This window comes from Haemaphysalis longicornis, unplaced genomic scaffold (genome assembly GCF_048455015.1).
Source record: "Haemaphysalis longicornis isolate Haplotype H1 unplaced genomic scaffold, Haemaphysalis longicornis Haplotype H1 scaffold_5, whole genome shotgun sequence".
NCBI classification, from domain to species: Eukaryota; Metazoa; Arthropoda; class Arachnida; order Ixodida; family Ixodidae; genus Haemaphysalis; species Haemaphysalis longicornis.
Window position 1 is genome coordinate 46,654,982 of NW_027526385.1, and position 18,230 is coordinate 46,673,211.

Here is an 18,230-nt window from a genome sequence, read left to right on the forward strand (position 1 = left end):
ACACTATGTGCCACATAGTTTCTGTTTCTTCTCCGCTGACCACGCATGCCCCATCACTTTGTCACGACACCCAGCGCCACCTCCGGCAGACATGTGCAACACAGCTGCTGGGTCGGTCCCAGCACGCCACCGCACGTACCTGTCGGGGGCGCGATCCTTTTTAGCAGCACCAGGTGACACATAGAAGTAGACCCTTTTAGGTTAAAAATAAATTGCGCGATTTTGCAGTGATTCTGCCACACAGTGCAGGTGAACAACGACAGATTTACTCGGTTGAACTCGGTATGGGAAGGCATAAAGATAATATTGGGAAGGCGCTTCTACATAACTTCGCATGACGCCCTTGGAACAGGGTGTCTTTCACGGATGTCGCTGGAAGACCAAGGGGTGCGCGAGCCGCCGTTATTCATACAGGCGATTCCCCATTTCTCCCAGTTCTTCGGGCACCGGCACTGTTTCCGCCGCCCGATATCATCAATCGTTGTCATCAATCAAAACATATATGCTTTGGTTGATGACAACAGTCGTACAATGGCCATATTGCAACTTTACGACCGTTGAAATGGCGCCTACAACTAACGACCGCAATAGGTGGAGAATTTTAAATGTTCGGGGTGGCATATTCAAAGTAGCGGGCGAACGGCAATGCGATGTATTCCTTTTCGGCGTGAGCCTCCTTCTCTCCTCTCTCAGTTCTTTCCTCCCCCAAACCCCCATTCTGAAACCGCTTTCAGTGTATGGGCATGCCCTTCCTGCTTTAGAACCTGTGGGGGCGATTGCCCCCACTGCCACCACGGTTCCGGAGTCCCTGCTACGGGAAGAAGTAAATAAATTTCCTTACGCTTCCCGCGGGACAACCGCGCTACTCCGTGGTGGCAGAGCTGGAAATGCGAGCTAAATAAATAAAACTCCGGAATCTGATCTATATCGCTAGTTTACGGTGTTGTATCTAGGTGCAGCAGATAAACATGATAAACGAAAAACAGAATAACAGCGGCCAATCCACACAAAAACCCACGATGGTTTAAAGTAACCCATAAAATAAAGCAATCGAAACCGAAACTTACACTGCGCAACATTTTTGTCTGCTTGTTATAACTACACAAACGATACCTATTTAAATCAAAACAGTAAATATTATTAAAAGTAACTTTACAAAAGTAGTTCGCTTATTTTTTTGTTTTTCTCTAGACATTGTCATCCTCATCATCGGTCCCGGCGCCTGACGAAAACTGCGAAAACCACATGGCCGCTCTGTAGCAGAGAGAAACTGTCAATACGTGACTGCTAATAAGTAATGCGCTCGCGTCCGTGGTGCTGACAAAGGGTTATAGCTACGTAAAGTGGATAAAAGTATGGCGTTGATACGCTGCAGCAACAACAGAATCGCGCTGGTGTGCCCCGATCATGTGTACCTGTACGAGACGAAAGACAGGTAAGAGGACGCGTAGTGAGCATACATGTGCGTTCGTGGGCGGGCGTTGCGGATATGTGTCGAAAAGACATTGACGTTATGTGGACCGCTCCTCTGCCAACGTAGTGCAGCACATAAAACAAATAGTAATAAAATAAGAGATCAAGTTTACAGCCCGTGAGCTGTTTACAGCTTCCGACTGAAATCGTCTGCTCACTGCGAAAACGTGCAGCGAAAGAGAACATAGATGCTGAAGACAATAAGATTGGACAAGGCAAACTTGAGATGTTGCCTTATCTATTGATTGATTGTAGGGTTTAACGCGCCGACGCAACGCAGGCGATGAGGCGCGCCGTAGTGGAGGGCTCCGGATTAATTTGGACCACTTGGGGATCTTTAACGTGCGCCGAAATATCGTACACACGGGCGCATCTGCCTTTCGCCTCCATCAGAAAAGCGGCCGCCGCCGCGGGGAATCGAACCCGCGTCCTCGTGCTCAGCAGCACAACTCCTTAGCCACTGAGCCACCGCGGCAACTGATATGTTGCTTTAGCTAATCATGTGCAGACATACAGGAATGCATTGCCATAAAGTACATTCTTTTTTGGGAGAACAGCCTGACGAAGAACGTAGGTATTTAAAGTACGAGAGAAGCAATGGAAACAGGAAATACGTGCCATATTATTCGCATGGCCATATCATTCGTGCGTATACCATCCACTGCAATGTTGAAGGAACAACACAGACAAAATACAGGTTTGGTTCGTGCGTAGGTTTTAATTCGGATGTTAAAAATATTTATTTTGACGCGTTGACGACAGTATTCGAAATGAGGTTTTAGCAGAGCGAACCACAGGCTATGGCCAGACAATGAACCTTTTTCCAGTAGCGATCTACGCATGCGTGGGCTGCCCGTCCGCCATTCTTGGCAGTTGCCTCGGGCAGTATAAGCAAAAGAGTGCACGCACCCTCAGCTTGCCGCTCGGAGAGCGGCTATGCTATAGGGCGTTGCACGTTTTTATTTTCTCCTTTTCGACAGCTCGTGGTGAGTTTGTACATGCAGACAAAAAACTGATTACGAAGGAAAGGGGCGAAGACGTTTGAGGCTGGCAACGCTGAACGCACAAATTCACCAGTGAGGGAATGAAAAAAATTTTTAAAAGAAGTAAAGGAAGAGGCATTTCTCCAACTGCTGCCAATTAGTCTTGAGCATGTGCACTTGCTCTGTGGCATTCATGTGAAAGGTATGGGTGGCAGGTGGGTGTGGGAGGGACTGCAGGACGAGATGGCTTTGTGCACGAGTTTTCCGACAACAATACTTTTATACTTTTGGGAGGGGGGGGGGGGGGGGCGTGCCTAACTGCCACTTATTAGTTGTCGTGGAGGCTACTAGGAGTATCAGTACTCGAAAAAGGTTCATTTCCTTGGAAGTAAGTGACGGTGTTCAAGCTCTGCCGTTAAGGTTGCATGAATAATACGGTCGAAAGCTTTTTCAATTATCACCAAATATTAAAATTCAAAATTCTGCGGGTTTAACGTGCCGAAGTCACGTCTGGGCTATGAGGTGTGTCGTAGTGGAGGGCTCTGGAATAATTTTGGCAATCTGGGCATCTTCAATATGTGCCATAACCCTTGACACAGGGGCGTTCTTGCTTTTCACCTCCATCTCAAAAGCAGCCACTGCAGCAGGAATGGAAAATCGACAAATATCTCAAGGTTATACTACTGGTGTTTAAAACGTGCTAACATTCTTTTTGAACAAGTAATGGGGTATTGGTAAAGCATTCCTTCTTAAAACCGGGCTTCCTAGAACTGAAGCTCATCCTTGTAGGGATTAATGTCAATCGCTACCGCTTTTCACACGAGCTGTGCGCAAGGTTGTGTTTTGTGTTGCATACGGAGATAAATACGATATTGTGTTTGGTGCGGTGGATGCAAGAAGGAACATGAATGCAATCGGAAGTAAGCAGAGCGTGCATGTGTGCTGCTAAAAGAGAAGCTGTGACCTATTGCCAGGCAGAGCCAGTGACTGCGCTCATAGCAATCGCAGTGACATTATGCGCGATACGAGGGAGAGATCCCCGGGCTGATGCTCAACACATTGAAACCATCCTTTGAGGAGATGATCCTTGGATAGTATTCCAGTGATTGGGTGTGTAAAATGGCAGCCTCTGGAAGTCTGTTCGGTGGGGCTGAAATGTCGGCGATGCTTCCTGCAATGCTGTCTCAATGGCCGCTTAAAGCCAGGTCTACATCGTTTGGCCTTCTTTATAGTTGGACTGAGAAGGCATTTGAATGGTCCCATGCATTGCATTGATCAATGACTTGCCCAGTTGCCAAAAGGAGTGTGTATGGGATGTATGGGGCTCGCTAGACTCCGAGCATCAGGCCGAAACTCACACATTGAACCACTGGCAATAGCACACTTCGTGGAGATGCCAGAGGGTGAAAAAACCTGCCCGCATCTTCCCACGGGGGGAACTCGAGTAAATGCGTCGCAGAGTGGTGGGGGTATCGCGTGAATGTTGCGTAATTGGGTATGGTTTGGGAATGCTTAATTGTTATTTCGTCTTTATTATTCTTATTTATTGAATGAAGGAGAAGCAAAGGCAAGGAGTGTAAAGTTAAAGTCTGTCTTTATTGCTTGGTGCCGTCAAGCGAAGCGTCAAGCGAAAGCCAAGCAAAGACGCCCTTGACTGAATTCCGAACGCGCGCTCCGCCGCTTATATACACACCGCCCGCGTTCGAGGGAGAGGAGTACGGGGGAGAGACGCGCATGCGCACACTTCCGTACACAAGCGCGCGAACTTTCCACGCACCCACCACGCCGTTATCACATGTACACACCCTGCCGCCGTTACTGTTGAGCGCGACGCAGCGCACGGGTAGCTACGACGCATGCGCGCACAGACGCGCTCCCCCTGCACCGCCGCAGCTGTTGTTGAGAGCGACGGAGCGCACGGGGTACATGCGCTCCTCCCGCACCGCCGCACCTGTTGTTGAGAGCGAGGAGGGTATGGGGGAGAGACGCGCACCTGCGCCTTGACGCGACGCGCATGCGCAGTGAGCGTGTGGACGGTGCCGACAACATCGACGAGTGACATCGCGAGCCTAAGAAATGCTCCGCATTTAAAAACCTTGAGTAAAATCATTTTTTGCAAATGTTAGAAAGTGCTATGCAATTGCACTATCGTTGCTATGGTTCAGTGCTCCTGAAGTAGTTTTCAAACTGATTTTAATGGTACGTTAGATGGAAACAGACTGGATGGCACCAAACCCTCGGGCCATAATTCTATTTTCCTTTTTATCGTTGCAGTGGCTTTGAAAAAGTGCGGCTCACCATTCCAGAGGATCCCCAGGCTGCATGTAGCTAGGACAGGTAATTATTAATTATCCTGCCGCATTGTCAAGCGCTGGGGCTCTCGAGAAACAGGCTGTGTTTTGCGAAAGGAGAAACGGCATTTCTGTGTTTTTTCCCCACCTGTTTCTAGCGACGAAGATGAGAACAGCACAGCGGCGGGCAAACAAGCGGAGCCCGGGTTCTCGTGTGCCAACTTCTCGCCGTGTTCGACCTATTTTATGGCGGTGACCCACAGCAAGAGACTCCTTGTCTGGAAGCGGAGGAGCTGTGGTGACTGGGTGGCCGTTTCCCAAAGGTGAGCTCCCGTTTTGAACCTTGTTTTGGGCCTTGACGTGGCAACGCACCAGTGTCTAGGACAAATAGAAGCTGGCACCATCGTTAGTGTGGTTCCCACGGGTGGCTTGTGTGGCACCAAAGTGGGATGGCAGGTCTGTGTCTTACCCGCCGCAGTGGCTCAGTGGCTAAGGCGTTGCGCTGCTGAGCCCGAGGTTGCGGGTTCGATTCCCGGCCACAGCGGCCGCTTTTCTGATGGAGGCGAAAAGCAAAAACGCCCATGTGTACGAGATTTCGGCGCACGTTAAAGATCCCCAGGTGGTTAAGAGTAATCCGGAGCCCTCCACTACGGTGCACCTCATTGCCTGCGTTGCGTCGGCACGTTAAACCCTACAATCAATCAATCAATCTGTGTCGTCCTTTTATTGTCTGTCGTCAAAAAATTTTACGCTCTATGCGAGTGGAATAGAGTACCGACTTGCCCACAAGTTGAGCGATTGAAAGGACATTTGATACAAATGGCCTTTGAAATTTGAAACGCCATTTGAACTGCAGGGACTTCCGCCGGTCTACACAGCAATTCTCAAAGGCACTTGAAAGTTTCCGCATTCACTTGCCATGCTTTGGTGTCGCCACTGATGCCCAGTTTCGTGCTCGTAACTTGGCAAAAAGTTTTGCCTTCATGCCAAAAAACACCTTTGTGAGTGATAGAATTGGTTATAACCTACACACACGCGCAAAACATGCGCAAAATAGGCAGTTTTTTTTTTTTTTGCCGCGCCGGTGGTGCTGAGAGTACCATGTTACCGTGTACTCGTAGACAGAGTAATAGAAAACAAAAACATGAAAAAAATCGTTAAAAGCGTGCTCCTTAAAAGCAAAGTTTTACTTGTGGATAATTATTTTTGTTAATACGGCTTGCAGAAACTTCACCCAACAGTGCAAACATTCGCGTTTCAAATGCCGCTGAGAACCTCAGAGGCCGTTAGTGGTGCTCCTTTGACTCGAGTGGCATTTCAAACCAATGCCTTTGAAAAAGGTTGTTTAGCAGCCCAGAGGTGGCATTTAAGTCAAATGACATTCGTTTCAAAGGCCTTCATGTCGCCCGTGTAGCAGGGATATCAAACAGATTGGGGCCAGGGGTTTGCAGGAGGTTCCGGTGAAGCGCTTGCTTTGCTCCTGTCTGCCTTGTGTCTCCTCCCCAGTTATGGGTTGGTGGCCTTGCGTTCCACTGCCTGCCACCCGGTAGACCCCCACTTCGCAAATCTAAAGCTCCTTGTGGGGGATGGGCTGTTGGAATTTGTGACCGGGTTCATGCGAGTCCTTGAAAACCCTTAAATTTGAAATGCTTGCCTTCAAGGCCTTGAACTTTTACAGACCCATGAAAATCCTTACATTTCTTTGAATTTTCCTTTTAATAAGCGAAAGAGAAACATGAAGGCATGCAAGGACTAAGTGAATGTTTGTTGCTTGACTGTTGGTCTTTAGCGAGCAAATATATTTTGTAACACACTAAAGGTGCTTATTCGTGTTGCTGTAACAGACAATCACAAAACATTGTCAAAGGAGGAAATGTCACTGGAACCCTTGTTTCAGGAAGGGAGCTTGTCTGAAGACAAGTCATAGAGAAATCGCCAGAAAGTAGCTGAGGCTTCGCCACTGCTTCATATGTTTTTCTTAATATCCAATCATTTATTTGAAGTTTCCAATAAAATTGCCGTCATTGTCATGCGTGAAAAGCAGTCTGTTTAAAGGCCAACTGCACTCAAAATTTCGACCTCCCGAAAACGTTATTTCTGCATAGTCTGCCTAAAAAGACTGCAAGATACAAAATATGACAGCTAAAATACGCGTACCCACGGCAAAAGTCACAACCAAAAATTGGAGGTTTTGTAACTTAAATTCAGGAGAGTGCAGCCATTACGGCCAGGCTGAGGTCACATTCTGTGGGCTAAGTTTCGTCCTCACCGCAGCTCTAGGAGAAGCACGCCCAGCGGAGCTCGGCCGGTTTTCTGGCTGGCCGGAGGAAAAAGCGTAGGGTTGGCTGCAATGTCACTTCCGCTCATGGCTGTTTGCGCGATCCGCCGCCAGCTGCAGCGTTGTTTGTGACGGAGCTATTTTAAACGTTTATAGCTAACTAACAATGCATTTCGCGAGGCTATCATTCATGTCCCAGTTGGTTTGGTGGCATGCACTGTACATTCAAAGTAAATTTGACCGAGGTGTGAAATTTGAGGGAAGTTGGCATTTAATGAACCAGTCTTGTATCGTGTCTTCATGGCCCCTTGAATTCTGCCGAGCTGCCGCGGTGAGTGCTGTGGGTCCACCCCGATCTCTTGCAGGTGTGTGGCCGGCAAGTGCGTCCAAGTACGCATGTGTGCCACCCGGGACACCGTGCTGGTGGCGGACCGTTCCGGCGACGTCTACTCCTTCGGGCTGGACGACCCGGAGGGCTCACCCGGCCAGCGCATCGTTGGACGCCTGTCCATGGTGCTCGACATGGTGGGCAGCTTTCAATTCGTGTCCTGGGAGGGCGCGCGGCGTGACTTCTGCTTGAAGGAAACAAAACTTTCATAGAATGTGAAGGCAAATGCCTAGTGGGCCCTCTTGTTGGTGTGCTGCTGTTGAAGCTTGAGGCCGCGCCCTTCACTACTCGACCAGCCCCCATGGGCAGCAGCCTAAGTTCGTTCTTCTTGCTTGCCGTCGCCAGGAGCCTCCCGCTCACCCCCCTCGAAACCATCACCTCTCAAGGCGGTTAGTGCTGCACATGTGACAGTGGCCCTCTCTCAGAGCCCTCCCCCGGTGCTGCTGCTTCCCTTTCCCAGTGTGTTCTCCTATTTTTTGTACCGCTTGATTTCCTGTACCTTGCAAGGCGTCTCGTGAAACATACAGATATGGGGCTTTTGCATTAAAGGTGTTCCAATTGTTCTGTTTCAGTTCAGTTCTGTTTCAGTAATAGTCTGTGCTACAAATAACTTTGTACCACAGACTATTACTGTTAGCAGCAGGCTTTGCGCACTCACAGGCAGCGTGCCAGAAATTAGTGCCTGGAGACTTTGAGGGTCAAAGAATCGCAGTATGCTTGGTGGTTGTGTTGGGGGGACAAGCCTTTGGAGTGACAATCATTGCGAGGTACGTCTTCCTCCCCAGTTCTTAACACCTCCCACCCAGTTGATCAGAGCTGTGTCCTTCGCTAACACTGTACAACTCCTGTGTATTCCCTCTATGCCTTTGTGGGTCCAGGGCCACACCTTATGCGGGGTTCCTTCTGTTCCGGATGGCCTCGGTATCGCACGTGTGCCACTGTACAACCTCCTTAATATCCTTGCCAGTTGATTCTTTAAAGCGAAAGCTTTCTTAGTGGAACCGATGGCGTCCTATCAGAAAACTAATGCATTTCCCCATAGACCGGTCGGTCAAGCAAAAAGCTCTGATAAGTCCTCTGGACACACGGTGCATGTGTGAAAACGGGCTTCTGTCGTGTCGAAATAATTACTTGAAAAATCGCGAAAAAGGAACGTTTCTAGGTAAGACAATGCACGTGTCGATCATGAAGAACGAGTACACCTCTAGCTTACAATTAAACCACTTATCGGTATACCTTTCGATTGTTCATACTAGATGCGTTTACTTAGTGTGCAAAAAATTGTCGCTTGTGTTCGTTCTTCGTTTGCTATTTGGGTCTGTGAACGTTTGACGATCGATCGGACGCACTTTCAAGCGAAGGTTTTGATGCCCTTCTGATGCAGTTTTGGTGCGAGAAGGCTTTCGCGCCTCTCTCAGCTTCCTTTAGAAAAGGGATGGTAAAGTTTTTTCTATGGCATTCCATTTTACTGTTGGTAGGGCTCCCGTACGGTGAAGCCACCATCACGCAGCAGTGCCGGTTTTTTGGTGACAGTACATCTGGATGATTGGATCTGGAGTTTGTAACCCTCTTCAATGAAGGGTGGTGGGGGAGATGGTTGTGACCTTTTTTTGTCCTAGTTAGTGTTAGTCTGATGGACACATTTCTCACGTGCCGAGGGGGTCGAACTCCTCCAGGTGATCGGGGACGAAGACAGCTTTGTGGCCGTGTCGGACCGCGACGAGAAGATCCAGGTGTCGTGCTTCCCCAACTGCTACAACATCCGCAACTTCTGTCTGGGACACACCCAGTGAGTGTTCGGTGGTTGCGGAGGGGTTGGATTGTCACTGCGGGAGCCAAAACGTGCCTCCTTCCCTGCGTGCCCAGGTTTGTGACTTCCTTGGCTCTGCTGCCCGGTCCTCCACAGCTCCTGGTTTCTGGCTCTGGGGTAAGTGCGCCCGATTGGCCGCAGAGCAGGTAGCCAGGGTGGGAGAGCACCTTTTAACCCTTCCACTGCTGAGGTTTAGGGGTGAAGCCCCTTAGGGGCCCGGGCTGTCGGCGTCTCACGGCGTCGTAGTCATAACTGTCATCTCATGTAGTCACGGTACTAAAACACCAAGACACTCATTTACGCCTCGCGCTGGAACGCTTCGTGCTTCAAAGACATGAGACTTTTACAGCACAGCTGTATACCTGTACCCCCCTACGGTTTCATCTCTGTGGGCAAAAACGCCAGGGTGACAAGAATACACTTATACACTGCATGCTTCGCCCCTCCGCAGGTTTCACTTAGTGGACAAGGCCCGGGATTTTTTTTTTATGGCTGTTCCTCACTCGCTATTGATTTTTTTTTTCCACGTTTGTTCTATGGAAATTTGTGTGGCAGCAATGCACTACGACACTCTGTGGAGCATACACCAAAAGTTCCAAAAGAATGCCCCCCCAAAGTACAGAGATATCAAGTTAAAAATACGGGATGGGGGAGCTTTCGGGTCAGGTGCAATGAAGTGCAAAAATGCGGCCACAGCAGCAACCGAAATTGCGGAGATACTATCAAGGAAAAAATACAAGATGGGCAAACTTTCGGGTCGAGTGCGGAAAGGGCAAAAAGGTGAGCGAATCAGCGCATGAATGGAGGATTTTTGTTCACTCATCGGTGCTAAAGCCATTGATTTTAGGCGGTGGATGATCTTTGGGGTCTTTTATTAAATTGAATATTTCACTGCTAAAGGGGGGTGGGCAATGTTTCGGGAGAGGGCATTCTCGCAGGTCGTTATGGTAAACATTTTATTCGGGATTCTGTTATCCTATAAAAAAAATTTGCTCAGAACAAGCGAATTAATGCTTGACTAATTAACGCAAGAATTAGCTACTAATTAGGATGTCCATGTGTTTGAAAATCTTCTTAGTAAGATTTTTTTTTAGAGAACAATGCATTACACGAAGCGGCTTCTGGCAGTTAAAATACAGGCAGTGAAATTCCCACTGCGTCTTTTGTCGCATCTGACTCGCCATGGCTGTGCTGCCAAGATAAGGTGAAACAACGGGGATGAAGAAATGTGCCCTACATCTGTTGTTAAAAATTTACCTGGCAAGTTCTGCGGACTTATGTGACATCTCGGTAGATTCCGCGACATGTATGCGTTATTTTTCTTACACAACTTGTCTCGGGAGTGGCAGAGAGTGAGTTGAAAAGGGAATGCATTCTGAAATGTATTCAGGAAACAAACTTCAACTCAATAAATGCAAGTGTACTTGGGGGTGGAAAAAGGTTGTGTGTGCGTGTGGTATCCCGAGTTGTCTCAAGTGTGCCAGCAGCAAAAGGTTTATGGGGGCCATGAAAGCAAAATAGAAGGTTGGTTTATTAAAAACACTGCTTTGCCTGTATATCGAAGATACCACTTCTATCGCAAACTTTGAACATTTAATCTAGATATTTAGGAAAACAGATGAGGCAGTTGCGACTCCCCAAGCACTTTCGGGGGGCAACTTTTCTATGGTGCAACTGAAACTTGTTTGTGCGATTGGTAACTGCCGATTTAAGCCACCGCCAAAAAGCATGGCTGGACGATTGTGGTGAGGCCTCTAGTTAAGTTTGTTCATGTCGCTCAAAGGGTAAAGTGCAGGCAATGCACCGAAAACTGTTATTAGTGCTGGCTTATATTACATTACTGTAGTGCAAAATAACCGATTTCCCTATCTCTTAGATGTTTTTTTTTTCTTAACATCTTTCGGGGCTAGAATGGATCCGAGTGAGCTACTATCGGCTGGTTCTTTTGAATTGAGCAAGGTAGTATTCTGTCTTCGCAACCACTGTAAGGGGGGACACTGCTCTTAAAACAGCTCCTTTAAATTTTTCAAGTAAACTGTGTAAAACTTGCCAGTCTTGCTGCTCTTTTTCTTACTAATTTCAAATAAGCCATTATTTTTTTAGTAAGTCAATTAGTTGCCCAGATAATGAGAGATAATTAGCCATTTTTTGGAGGAACAATAGACAAAACAGGGTTGGTGATAAAACTGCAATCTTTATACTCTCCAATACTATGAACCCTCGTGAATGCATTGAGAGCATCATTTTCCTGATGCACCGCTTGGAACTAAGTTTACAGCCTATTAAACGTTGGTGTTTGAAATGGGCACTCAAAACGGTTCCTTGCCACTGGTGCCACCAAAGTTTAATGAGCTGTAAAATTAGTTCCAAGCGATGCATCAGTAAACGGATTCTCTCGTTGCACTCATTAGGGTTCATAGTAATGGAAAGTATAAAGATTGCAGTTTTATCACCAACACTGTTTTGTCTATTGTTCCTCCAAAAATGACTAGTTATCTCTCATTATCTGGGCAACTAATTGACTGACTCAAAAAATAATGCCATATTAGAAATCAGTGCGAAAAAAGTGCCAAGATGGGCAAGTTTCACGCAGTTTGCTTAAAAATTTAAAGCAGCTGTGTTCAGAGCAGTGTCCCCCCTTAAGTAGGTACAATATGAAAAGAAACATAGATTCTGTTGAAAACGCTAGCCCCGTCTCTGCTCCATTTGCTAGTGGACAACCAAGTTGAGGGGACAGAGCCAGCAGGAATGTTGTCCAATTAACCCCCCCAGGACGGCACAGTCCGAACGTGGTGCCCCGAGACGGGTCGGCAGTTGCACCGCTTCGACATCACCGCCGGCCAACAAGAAGGCGGCCGGGAACCGGCCGTCAAACGGATCGCCCTGGAGCCCTTCAAGACAACTCTGGCGTGTCTCCTGGACGGGTGAGCCGGCTTCCCCCTTCGAGTTCCCAGTTGCTGCACTGCCGCTGTTGCTTCCTTTTAAAAATGTAGCTGCCTTTTAAATGCGACTGCATCTCATTCACTCGCCTTGTCCATGCAGCGTCGTCGGCGTTGTTGTCGTCCGCCCCTCCCCCTACACTATAAAAAAAAATAATAGTTAGCGGCGCCCGGTTTCGATCCCACGACCCTGTGGGCGGAACGCGAGGTACATGGTGCTCTTCCCACTGCGCCACAGAACCGAGACAGAATCAAATGCTACGAACGCGCCTTATATCTTTGACTCATTCAAGCTACGTCAAGAAGCTACTGATACAACACATGATGGGGCAATGATTAACACTTGCAATAAAAGAAAAGAAGCTCCCACTTACAGCAACAATGATGGAGTAAAGGTCGTTGCGACAGCAAAGCCCCAAGCATACCACTTGGAGAGATTGACCAAGATTGGCCCATAAAACATAATAATAATCATAAAACATAATAATCATACGCGTTCCCGACACGTTTCACGCGATTTCAGAATCAATCCAACGGAAACACCAAGTGAACCCCACGATGCATCGCATCTACACAGGGTTCCCCTCGCGGGGAGGTGGGCGCAATTTTCTGATTCTCCCCTCCCCCCCCCCCCCCCCCCCCCCCAAATAATTTTCGGGGTTATTTCTCTGTTTCTTTATTGTTGATTGGCTGCAAACCTTCCATATCGTTGCTGAAGAGGGTGCTGTTTCCCATTTCTTTTTTTCTTTTTTTTTTTTTAATCTTGGGAGAGTGGTCGCCCTGCAGCCTTTTAGTGCTGGTAGCAGTAATTTTGCCTAAAACACTGTGTTGTTTCGAAATATCAGTGCTGTATATTCATTATTTGCACCACATTGAGGCCTGTCTGCGTACAAAGGGGATTGTTACACAGCAAGATACGGCCACCAACTTCGTCGGTTGTGTGTGTATTTTATACGCGTGCTGTCGGGCAGCAGTACGTCGCGAAAACACTCGGGCGTTGGCGGAATACAGGGTGACTGCCCTGTACAGGCGGAATACAGGGCAGAATACAGGGCTTGATGGTGACTGCCGACCGTAGCACCACCATGCCAAGTTGGTGTTTGAACAGGCCCTCTTTGTTTGGCTTTTAATCTTTGTGACGAAATTAAGTGGAAGCCAATGAGAATATTCAAAAAAAATTTTTTCCTATCTGCCTCAAATGCAGCCGTACGGCTACAGTGGAAAGCTGTACAGCTTTTTCAAAAATGTCGCAGCTCAAGAAAAATTCCTCTTTGTCCAGGATTCGAACTCGGGACCACTGCCTATCCAGAGCCTCACTTGAGGTGGATGTCAAATTCTCCTTCGAAGAAATTCACTGCACCTTGGGGATTTAGCCCTAAATTTGGTTGATTAGCCAATGGGAATATCTTTTCAGGAAGATGACAACGATTAAGTATGGTTACGAATAGGGCCCCAGCTCGTTTTGGAAGTTATGCAACATGTCTTTTAACGTCACGAAAATATAGGAAAGGAGTGGGAGAGAGAGATTCCAGCCTAAATTATTTATTTTCAGCAAGCTACACATTGTTTGCTGTCGAACAAATGCTGAACGAGCTACGAGACGTATGATCTTTCAGACATTAAGAAGTTATTTGGGGTTCAGTACCTTTTCAAGGTGCCTTTGGAGCTGTGTTATCTCGAAGCTTATGGTGATAAAACTAGGTCAAGCTGGACACATGCTTATGTCATTGGGATTAACCAAGCAAAAAGTTTGATACCCAATCCACATGATAGGAAACGTTTCAACATTTTCGCATGTAGCTTCTGTGGCACTTTTTTTTTTGTTGCTGACCGCTGCTCACAAAGCTCATAATTTGTTGGGTGCTAAAAACGCGGTCTGCCAGCCTGCACTGTCTTTCTTCCTTCTTCAAGAGCTGTGACACACGTGCAAACCACGTAGGGGTCGAACAATAATTCTTCTATGAAACTTTTAGTGCTGATTTGTGGACATTGTGATTTGTGGATGCTTTTCTAGTGTTTTTCAAAGTAGTCGGTGACCCTTCAAGGCAGGAGAATGAGGTTTTTGAGGCCTCTTCATCCATTGTGGCGACATTCACCTAGACAGCTAAACATCGAGAGGGCAAGCAGCTGAAGCTTCTGACCTGAGTTTAACTTCTGGGCACCACATGTTCTGAGAATATACACATGGAACACAGGGAGGACTTCGCTAATCTCCACGGCTCACTCGACAGTTGCAAAACGTGGCACAGCCCTTGCTGCCATACAGCTAGCTTACCGTGGCAAGGTCCCACCCTGTCACCCACAATGTTGAAAGGCGTGGACAGCACAGTCAACAGGCTAAGCCAATGGATGTAGTCAACAGACCAAATGAACAGTCTAAGTACAGAGACTTAGTCAACAGACTTAGTCTAAACAGACTCTAGGCTTATTCTAAACAGACCTAAATCAGCAGATTTAGTTTACAGACAAAGTCGACAGACTTCAGACTAGTCTATTGACTAAGCCAACAGTTAAGTCTATTGACTAAGTCAACAGAGTTGTTCAGCAGACTTGCTCAACTATTACCCAGCTGCACAGCGCAGTGAAATTAGTTGTAAAATGAGCGAATTGCAGGAAAAGGCCAGAAGTTACCTCGATGTAACCTCATATGTGCATGGGGTGGGAAAAAGGCGATCAAAGATAACGCCGCAGCCAACAAATTAGCCACTTTGCACGCATGGTCTACAGTGAAAGAAGCCCCAGGAGCCACACACGGAGTACTGCATGCCGTACGAGATCTTGCGGTCGTGCCGACAGGTCAGAGTGGCAGGTGTATAAATGAACGCCTTTTGGAGCACACTCATTCCGTGTGCAGCTCGCTGGCCAACCACTGCGTTAAATGGAAATGCTATCCCAAACTTTACGGAGCCCGAGGTGTTTTCGTGACATGCACTTTTGCAAGATTTGCGAGGAACTAACCTTCCGTTGCACTTATCAAACAAGGGATTGCACATTTAGCGGATGAAAATGTGGGGTGATTAGAGATTCTAGCCGTGATCCTCTCATATGTTACTTGTCTTCGCAAAAAGGAGACCACATGGCCTATTTTGGTTCTCGTTCGCGCAATTACACTGACACAAGCTTACGTTGCATGTTCTTTGTACTGTAAGGAGGGTTTACGCTTAGGATGAGAAGACCTGACTAGAAACACCGAGGCTGCGTTGCAAGGCTGATCAAGGTGTTAAACAAAATAGGCCACAAAATGCAATCTTCGTGCAAAGTTTGACCTCGGATGAAGAAGTGCTTGGCTCAGGAAAAATTTATCATTGCAACACCCTGTGTTTAGTAATTGTCAGCGCTGGTCCCTGTTCTCCGTGCTGTTGTGCAAAGATGCACAGACCAGCTTCTGTCGGCATGATAAGGGAGGGTGGTCGTAATGTCAAGGGTGAGTCTCTGCTGCCCTGACACTGCTGGTTGTTTAATAAGAGATAATCTCGCACCCTGACCGAACACGCTACTGCAGGGTTCCGGAAGTGCTCCTGCTCTCCTGGAATGGGCCCGAAGCCGGCTGGAGTCGGCTACAGAAGCTGGACGTTCCCTGCCCACCGGACGACGTGGCGTTTGACGAAGACGGGCAGCTCTGGGTGTTGCTCAGCAATCCAGCGTCTGTTCAGCTCTTTCACCGCCCGGATGGGGTGCGTGTCACTTTGTGCTGCCTGCAGGGATTTTTTTATCTTCCACTGCACGCAACTTCCCACGAGGGGAGGGCTTTTTACGCGCAACAGCTGCGGGTGCCGTATTTTTGCGCGATAACCCACAAAAGTTATTGATATATCATAACAGTAAAGTTGATGTGCAGTCAAATCCTGCTGCAACAAAATTCGCGAGTCGTGTGCAAACTTCCTCGTGGCGGAAAAGGCTGGAAAAGGGGGTGTAGGAACGAGTTACATTAATGAATGAAGTTTATTTAGGAGAAAGTAGTGTAAATAAATAAAAAAAAACAACAAGGAATGACAATAATCTAAAAGAACCATGAGCTGCATTGATGGATTGATTGTAGGTTTTAACGCGCTGACGCAACGCAGGCGATGAGGCGTGCCGTAGTGGAGAGCTCTGGATTAATTTTGACCACCACCTGGGGATCTTTAACGTGTGCCGAAATCTCGTACACGCGGGCATTTTTGCTTTTTTCGTCTATCAGAAAAGCGGCCGCCGCGGCCGGGAATGGAACCCGCGTCCTCGTGCTCAGCAGCACAACGCCTTAGCCACTGAGCCACTACGGCAGGTTGAGCTGCATAGTCTGCGAAACGTAGAAACTGTCTATGTTTAGTGACTGCCCCACTTTTAAAAGAAGGTAAGAAAAATAGTAGGTGTTGAATTAATTTTATTTTCACCTTCCCATTGTTGATTTCATTGTTGCTTTCCATAGGGGACATTAAAAAATGGCTTGTTGTTGCAGTGAGAGCAGACATGAAATCCGTAAAATGTCGGTGCGCTGACAGAAAAACAATTATCAGTAGTTATTATCTAATAGAGCAAAGTTGATGACCTCGTTCCTCCTCCCCCCCACTTCCACAACTCAAAAATTTCGCGAGGGGGACATGGCCTCATCTGCGTGCGGTAGTGCTCTAAAATGTCGGCATGAATGCGCATTAGTACTGATTGGCGAGATAAAACTGCTGCTTGCTTGACCACAGGGTTGCTGGCAGCAGCGACAGCAGGCATCGACCGAAGGCCAGCCTGCTTGGACGGGGCCACTTCTGGAAGACGCCAGCCAGGCACTGCATGGGAACCTCCAAGGTACCACTCTTGCCCCGTCACTTATCCCGCATGCATTCTTGTTTCCATTGTGCAAGAAAATTTCCCAACATGTCCAGGCAGGTTGCAGTAACCAACAACAGCATGTGTCGTCCAGATATAGTGAGGCCCCAACTCGTGTAATACTAAACTGGGTGAATACACCTTGGGGTGAGAGGATGTTATCATCTTTGAGAACGGGCTAGAATTTGAAGCTGGGCTGTTCTAATGCTGGACGCTTTGTTCTGAGAAGGGAAGCGGCGAGAAAAAGTCTTACTAAAACTTAGCTAATCTTGAGTCAGCACTCAACGGGGTGTGATATGCGTTCAAATCCAATGAAAGTGAAGCTTGTTCACTGTCACGCCCATTTTAATGCCTTCGACCAAACTGTTGCATTATCGAGCATGCATTCTCGGGCTGTGTGTGTTAGCAGCTTTGGGAGCGAACACAGTTCTGGCTGCAGATCCGAATGACCACTCAAAGCAAAATTGGGAGATGCCGGGAATCAAAATGAAATTGTTGACCGAGATCACGCATCGAACTTCCTGTGAGTGCGTGATCTCGGTCAACAATTTTATTTTGAGCGCGTCAAAGTTCCTGCGAGAAAAAAATGTTTGCTCAGCTGACGTGCTGAAATGGGAGGGGGAGAAATTTCAAAACATTTTGTTGCTGATGTGAAGGAGAGCTAAACCTCGGACAATAAAGATGTTATTTCTCTCTCTCTCTCTTGGGCAAGATGGGTACCCTGTGAGGTATTCAGAACAAAACGTGCGATGTGAACTAACAACACGCGTTTTGTTCTGGGTACCCCAGGGTGGCACCACATTACAGAGGCTGTCCAGATTGCCAAGATGGTCGCCAGTGTTTTTGGTTACTGAACTTCATTTTTATTCATTTTCCAAATAAGCAGCCAAGTGCCATTGCCAATACTAATGTTGAATAAAGCAGACCACAGGATGCGGGCTTCACCACTGGGAGCAGATGTTGCATGACCCGGGGGAGTCGGGCCAAGTCCTGACCACCCCCCAGGCCCTGGCGGTCGCGGCGGTCCTGTGGGCCTCCTCCACCCCCAACACCTGATCCTGACGGAAGAAAAAAAACGTATTCCTTCCTTCCTTCGTGTAAAGCTGAAGCGTAAATGAAGGAGCAGTTGGTTACCTCGGGAAAATGTTTTGAAGACACTAACTGACCGTCGTAACACTATGTTAACAACACCATCAAGAAGCAACAAAAATGGGCTTCCCAGGCCAGGTCACCATGGGTTTATAACTACCGGATCATCACATTTTTTT

The 18,230-nt window shown here is 47.6% G+C and overlaps 1 pseudogene across 1 annotated transcript; it reads left to right on the forward strand.

The window, feature by feature from the left end:
• The first annotated feature begins 1,222 nt into the window (after window positions 1–1,222).
• Window positions 1,223–17,816, forward strand: LOC144139671 (tRNA (guanine-N(7)-)-methyltransferase non-catalytic subunit WDR4-like; annotated as a pseudogene). The gene is made up of 10 exons (XR_013316297.1): window positions 1,223–1,435; window positions 4,731–4,793; window positions 4,906–5,070; window positions 7,391–7,550; window positions 9,090–9,202; window positions 9,280–9,340; window positions 11,996–12,147; window positions 15,665–15,836; window positions 16,839–16,941; window positions 17,752–17,816. The product of XR_013316297.1 is annotated as a tRNA (guanine-N(7)-)-methyltransferase non-catalytic subunit WDR4-like (transcript).
• Window positions 17,817–18,230: the final 414 nt, after the last annotated feature.